A 6,922-nucleotide genomic window follows, 5' to 3' on the forward strand; every position below is an offset into this window, starting at 1 on the left:
GTCTTATGATAATATATAAGTGTGCCTTTGACCAGTGGTGTTTGGGTTTTTCCTTCCTTGCTAGTACCGACCCGGTCGGGAATAAAGAACCCAAGGTTGCACTGCGTCTGCACCCGAGAAGTCGGGGCACAGGACATAATGCACAACATATATATATATATATATATATATATATATATATATATATATATTCATTCATTCATTGCCAGACGCCATGTATCCCAAACGGGGTGGCCAAGGCTTAGAGTTAATTGTTTTACAGGAAGGGGCACTACTCCTCCACCAACCCCACTTGACACGTAGGGAGAACGTTATGCCAACAGCATCTGGTGTTCCCAGGCGGTCACCCATCCAAGTACTAACCAGACCCAACGTTGCTTAACTTCGCTGATCGGACGGTAAGCAGTGTACTCAACGTGGTATGGCCGTTGGCAAGATTAAATATTGCGAGGATTCGAACCAGCGCTTGCAACTGCCTGAGTACAGCAGCTTACCAAGCGATTGATTTCATCATCCTTTGTATAATTCTAACGTACAGTATGCTGCATGTTTGGTCACGATTCGCCTCGTGGCTTCCATAGTGCGTGTTCTACCTCACTCCCCCCCTCCTCCCTTATAGTAGAGTAAGTCGTTCTTTCTGTTGTTCAGAGCAGAGTGTCAACTCTTTGTCCCCTATGGCTTCATTTGCGCGTCCTTCTTACAAGTTGTATCAAGCTCTGCTGGCCCCTATATAATGAGCTCAGTCTCTGCATTAATTGCCACTTAGATCTACTCCTCATTTTGTTCACATCTCTGTCCTCCCCTGTACAGTTGTTATTATTTTTGTGAGTGCTCAGGAAGTCTCCAACCATCTAGCTGCTGTGTAATTTCAGTATAAGTGTTATTATATTTTTTCTTGTACTGTATAGCATAAGGTGTCAATTCGTAGGCCTGGTGAGGTTTTTGTGATTGGTGTAAAGTTTTTGCTGTCAGCCAGTAGTAATAATATTTTGTATCTGTAATAATATATCTGGCATTCACTGAGCATTATCCGGTTTTCTCATTTTATCAGGGCTGACTTAGATAAATTTACTCTTGCTAATTTCGTGTTAATAGCAGCTATCGCAGTTAACCATATATTTAACCTGTTTTTGTCATTACATTATCCTTATGAGTCCTCAATGTTTAGTTGTTAGTTTGAGCATTAAACTTTAACTTGTAATTTTACCTAACTCTTTTGTGTTGAACCAGGAACTTTGCGGGACAGTTTTCTCTGTTCCGTAACATAAATTTGGCGACCTCTTATCAGGATATTCAGGATATTATCATAAGGATATTGCTTGATATTTTGTGACTGATTTATTCATGATGTCTTCTATTACTACTCTTGATGAAGCCAAAGATTTTTTGTCAAATGTGCAAACAGTGTGTGATGTAGAAAACAGAACAAAGAATGAACTTAAGCTTGTTGCTCAACAATTGGGAATTGCTGTTCGCTCTCATCATTCTAAAGATCAAATTGTTGACATAATTAATAAAAGCTTGTTTAATGTAACTCCTCCAGATGAGCAAACGCAGATTGAATTAGCTAAGTTACAGCTAGCCCTGCAGGAGGCTCGTGCTAAGGAGGCTGAGTTTCACGCACAAGTTGAACTTGCTAGGATTCAGGCAGACCATGAGTATCGCATGAAACAATGTGGAACTGGATCATCTAGCTCTGATGATTTTGATGTGGCTAAAAATGTTAAACTTGTCCCTCCTTTTAATGAATCTGATTTAACAAAGCATTTTCAGTTGTTTGAGAGGGTAGCTACAGGTTTTAATTGGCCCAAAAAGTATTGGCCAGTACTCCTTCAAACTGTTCTCACCGGTAAAGCTCAAGTAACTCATGCATCTTTGCCTCAGGATCAATCTGATAATTATGATGTAGTTAAGAGCTTGATTCTTAAGGCCTATGAGCTTGTTCCTGAAGCCTATAGAGTAAAATTTAGGACAACTTATAAGCAAGATAAGCAATCCCATGTTGAGTATGCAAAAATCAAAGAAGATCTGTTAGAGCAGTGGTTAAATTCTAAGAATGTGGATTCTGATTTTGGTAAATTTAAGCAGATGATTTTGCTGGAGGACTTCAAAAGGTGTATTAATAAAGATGTAAGCCTATATCTTGATGAGAAAAGAATAGATAATTTGTCTGATGCTGCAGTTTTAGCTGATGAATATGTTCTCACTCACAAGAGATATTCTAAAGAAAAAAGGAAAGCTGAGAGTAAGTACATTGCCTCTACTCAGAGTACAGGTAACAGGAAAGAGAATAAAGATGATGTTTCTCAGGAAGTAAATACCAGCTTCACCTCTAGATTTCAGAAAAGTAAATGTACTTATTGTAGTAAGCTTGGTCATACTACGGAGAAATGTTTCAGGGGACAGCGTGATGTGAACAAAAAGGAGTCTTTAAATATTCAGTCAATTGGTCTAGTGTCCACCCTTGAGAGTTCCCAGAATTCTTTAACAGAGTTAACTGAACCTGCTTTGAGGGGTAAATTAAATTCTCATGATGAAGCTCCTCTTTTGAGCAGTAACGTGGGTGACACTCTCAAGAGTTCATGTGTTAATTTCCTGTCTGATGGTTTTGTCAGTCCTCTGGACAGTAATGACAGGAAATCAGTTAAAATATATCGTGATACAGGTGCTTGCCAATCCCTTATGTTGACCAGTGTTCTAGGCTCTAATGTTAATTTCTCTGATGAAACTGTAATCTTGCAAGGTATAGGGAATAATTACTTCTCTGTCCCTCTGTGCAGAGTGAATTTAGAGTCTGGTTTTGTTAATGGTTCCGTTATGGTTGGGTTGATTGAGACACTCCCAATGTCAGGTGTAACTTCTTACTTGGAAATGATATTGGTGGAAGTCAAGTGTGTCCAGCTCCTCAGTTGTCTAGTGAGCCAGTGGCTGCGACCCAGGATTGTGATGTCCCTGATGTGTTCTCTGCATGTGCTGTCACTAGGGCTAAGTCTAAAGTTACTGGTGACTTAGAGGATAATGATGATGATGTTATCCTAGCTGACACTTTTGCTAATTTGGACCACTCACCAGATGAGGCAGTACCCCGTAGTGTTGATAATTTGTCTCGTCAAGAGTTGGTTGAGTTGCAGGTTGGTGACCCTGAGTTGAAAGGTCTAGCTAACTCTGCTTGCAGTGAGGAAGAGTCAGCTGGTGCTTCTGCTTGTTATTATATAAAGTCAGGAGTACTTATGAGAAAGTAGAGACCCCCAACAGCATCAACCGACTGTGAATGGGAGGTTGTACATCAAGTTGTCATCCCTCGTGTTTGTAGGCAGGATATCGTTAGAGTGGCTCATGATTCCAGTTTGGCAGGACACCTTTGAGTGAGGAAGACTGTGGCACGCATTTTGAAACACTTCTACTGGCCAGGTATCTTCAGAGATGTTTCCTGGTATTGTAAGTCTTGTCACACCTGTCAACTTGTGGGGAAGTGTAATCAGACCGAAAAGGTTGCACCTCTAGTTCCCATTCCTCCTTTTGAGGCGCCATTCACCCGTGTGTTGGTGGATATTGTGGGCCCTCTTCCTAAGACTTCTTCAGGATTTTCTTATGTGTTGACCCTGATTGATATGGCTACTCATTATCCTGAAGCCATTCCACTTAGAAATATCTCAGCAAAGAACGTGGTTAAGGAAATGCTAGGGTTCTTCACAAAGTTTGGTCTGCCCAGGGAGGTACAGTCAGACCGGGGAAGTAATTTCATGTCAAATGTTTTCAAGCAGTCTCTGAAAGAGTTGGGCATCACCCAGATCACGTCTTCAGCTTACCATCCCCAGACCCAAGGAGCGTTGGAGATATATCATCAAACACTCAAATCGATGCTCAGGAAATAATGTTTGGAACATCAGAAAGACTTGGATAAATGTCTTCCATTCGTTGTATTTGCCGCAAGAGAATCTCCAAATGAATCACTGGGCTTCTCACCCTTTGAACTATTGTTTGGCCATGAAGTAAGAGGACCCCTTAAGCTACTCAAGGAATGCTGGCTGTCGGAGGAAGATGACGTCAACCTGCTGGAGTATGTGATGAAGTTCAAACAACGGCTGTCCACTGCTTTACAGCTGGCGAGAGAGAATTTAGGAGCTGCTCAGGAGAAGATGAAGACTTGGTATGATAAGAAGTCCAGGTTACGCCACTTTCAGCCAGGAGATCAGGTTTTGATTCTGCTACCGGTGCATGGGCAACCTCTTCAGGCCAAGTTTAGTGGTCCTTATTTCGTGGAGAAGAAACTCAGTGATGTCAACTATGTCATCGCCACACCAGATCGTAGAAAGAACAAGCAACTTTGTCACATCAACATGCTAAAGTTATATCACAGGCGGGACGAAAATAACCCAGTCTGCACTGTAGCTGTTCCACCCGAGTCTGCAAGTGAAGTTCTCCCATGCAGCATGAGCCTGAGTGATAGTTTGGGGAAGAATCCTGATATCATGAATGATCTCCAGACTAAACTTTCTGATCTAGCTCCCGAGGAAATGCAGGAGTTTTCGGCATTACTGCAGGAGTACCCGCAAGTGTTCCGTGCTACTCCAGGAAAAACCACTGTGTTGATGCATGATGTCGATGTTGGAGACGCAAAGCCAATTAAACTGCCTCCTTACCGTGTGAACCCAGTGAAAGTTCCTCTCATCCAGAAGGAGCTTGGCTACCTGTTGGACCACAAGATGATTGAGCCCTGTCAGAGTGAGTGGAGTTCTCCTGTCACTCTAGTCCCTAAGCCAGGTGGGTCACAGCGGCTTTGCATCGACTACAGACGTGTTAATCAGATAACCAAAACAGACACTTACCCTCTCCCTCGCGTGGAAGATTGCATAGACAAGATCGGAAAGGCTAGGTACATAAGTAAGTTTGATTTGTTAAAGGGATACTGGCAAGTACCTATGACTGAACGTTCTAGGGAGATCTCATGTTTTGTAACACTAGGAAAGACTTGCATGTTCTGTAATGCCATATGGTATGAAGAATGCACCAGCCACACTTCAGAAGCTCATGAATGTTGTAACAGAGGGTTTGGGAGGGTGTGTTGTTTATATTGATGATGTATTAATCTTCAGTGACAACTGGAAAGATCACCTACGCCATGTCAGTAAATTTCTTGAGCGTTTGGTTCAGTCTAATCTTGTAGCTAATTTATCGAAGTGTGAGTTTGGTCAAGCTAAAGTTCAGTACCTTGGGTACGTAATTGGTGATGGACACGTTGCACCACCAGGAGCTAAGGTTCAGGTTATAAGTGATCTTCCCAGACCTAAAAGTAGGAAAGAGCTACAAAGATTTTTGGGAATGGTAGGTTATTACAGGAGATTTGTTCTTAACTTTTCAATTCTTGTATCACCACTTACAGACGTACTGAAAAAGGGAGTTAAATTTGTCTGGACCGATAACTGTGAATCCTCTTTCAGTAAACTTAAAGCTATCCTATTAAGTCAGCCAGTGCTCGCTACTCCAAATTTTGCTAAGCCTTTTAAGATGGGTGTTGACGCAAGTGGTACAGGAGCTGGGGCTGTTTTGCCGCAAGAGGATGATCAGGGTATTGAACACCCTGTATCTTATTACAGTAAGAAGTTCACTCCACCTCAAAAGAACTACTCAACTATTGAGAAAGAGCTTTTGGCCTTGATTTTTGTTTACAGCATTTTTCATTTTATTTGTGTTCTGGTTTTGACCCCATAGTCATTTATACTGATCATAACCCACTGAAATTCCTTAGTAAGTTTAAAGATAAAAATCAGAGATTGACAAGATGGAGTCTACTTCTTCAGGAGTATTCATTAGACATACAACATATCAAGGGGAAAGAAAATGTTATTGCAGATTGCTTATCTAGACTAGACAGATTGTTTTAGAGTAATAAGAAATTTCCTTTGTAAATTTCTTTTTCTTTGTGGGGAGGTGTTACATAGCCTATGATTTCATCATCCTTTGTATAGTTCTAACGTACAGTATGCTGCATGTTTGATCACGATTCGCCTCGTGGCTTCCATAGTGCGTGTTCTACCTCACTCCCCCCCTCCTCCCTTATAGTAGAGTAAGTCGTTCTTTCTGTTGTTCAGAGCAGGAGTGTCAACTCTTTGTCCCCTATGGCTTCATTTGCGCGTCCTTCTTACAAATTGTATTAAGCTCTGCCGGCCCCTATATAATGAGCTCAGTCTCTGCATTAATTGCCACTTAGATCTACTCCTCATTTTGTTCACATCTCTGTCCTTCCCTGTATAGTTATTATTGTGAGTGTTCAGGAAGTCTCCAACCATCTAGCTGCTGTGTAATTTGAGCATAAGTGTTATTACTTTTTTCTTGTACTGTATAGCATAAGGTGTTAATTCGTAGGCCTGGTGAGGTTTTTGTGATTGGTATAAAGTTTTTGCTGTCAGCCAGTAGTAATAATATTTTGTATCTGTAATAATATATCTGGCATTCACTGAGCATTATCCGGTTTTCTCATTTTATCAGGGCTGACTTAGATAAATTTACTCTTGCTAATTTCGTGTTAATAGCAGCTATCGCAGTTAACCATATATTTAACCTGTTTTTGCCATTACATTATCCTTATGAGTCCTCAATGTTTAGTTGTTAGTTTGAGCATTAAACTTTAACTTGTAATTTTACCTAACTCTTTTGTGTTGAACCTGGAACTTTGCGGGACAGTTTTCTCTGTTCCGTAACTATATATATATATATATATATATATATATATATATATATATATATATATATATATATGAGCCTCTGTTGTACAGTGGTAGAGAGTGCGTTTCGTACACGGGTGAGCCAGGGTAATAAACTTTGGGAGTGTTCACCCGGCCACTCTCTGCACTGGCGGATATAAGGGGTGCTGTGGTTGAACCAGGATCGCTTACTATAAAGTATGCTTGCACCAAGTCGG

General features: G+C 41.0%; 1 non-coding gene across 1 annotated transcript; it reads right to left on the bottom strand.

The window, feature by feature from the left end:
* Window positions 1-314: 314 nt before the first annotated feature.
* On the bottom strand, window positions 315-433 carry LOC145418654 (5S ribosomal RNA). Its single transcript, XR_013900721.1, has one exon. It is a non-coding gene; the product is annotated as a 5S ribosomal RNA (ribosomal RNA).
* Window positions 434-6,922: the final 6,489 nt, after the last annotated feature.

This window comes from Coenobita brevimanus, chromosome 115, assembly GCF_032717465.1.
Source record: "Coenobita brevimanus isolate Jiangsu-jjx chromosome 115, ASM3271746v2, whole genome shotgun sequence".
In the NCBI taxonomy this organism is placed as follows: Eukaryota; Metazoa; Arthropoda; class Malacostraca; order Decapoda; family Coenobitidae; genus Coenobita; species Coenobita brevimanus.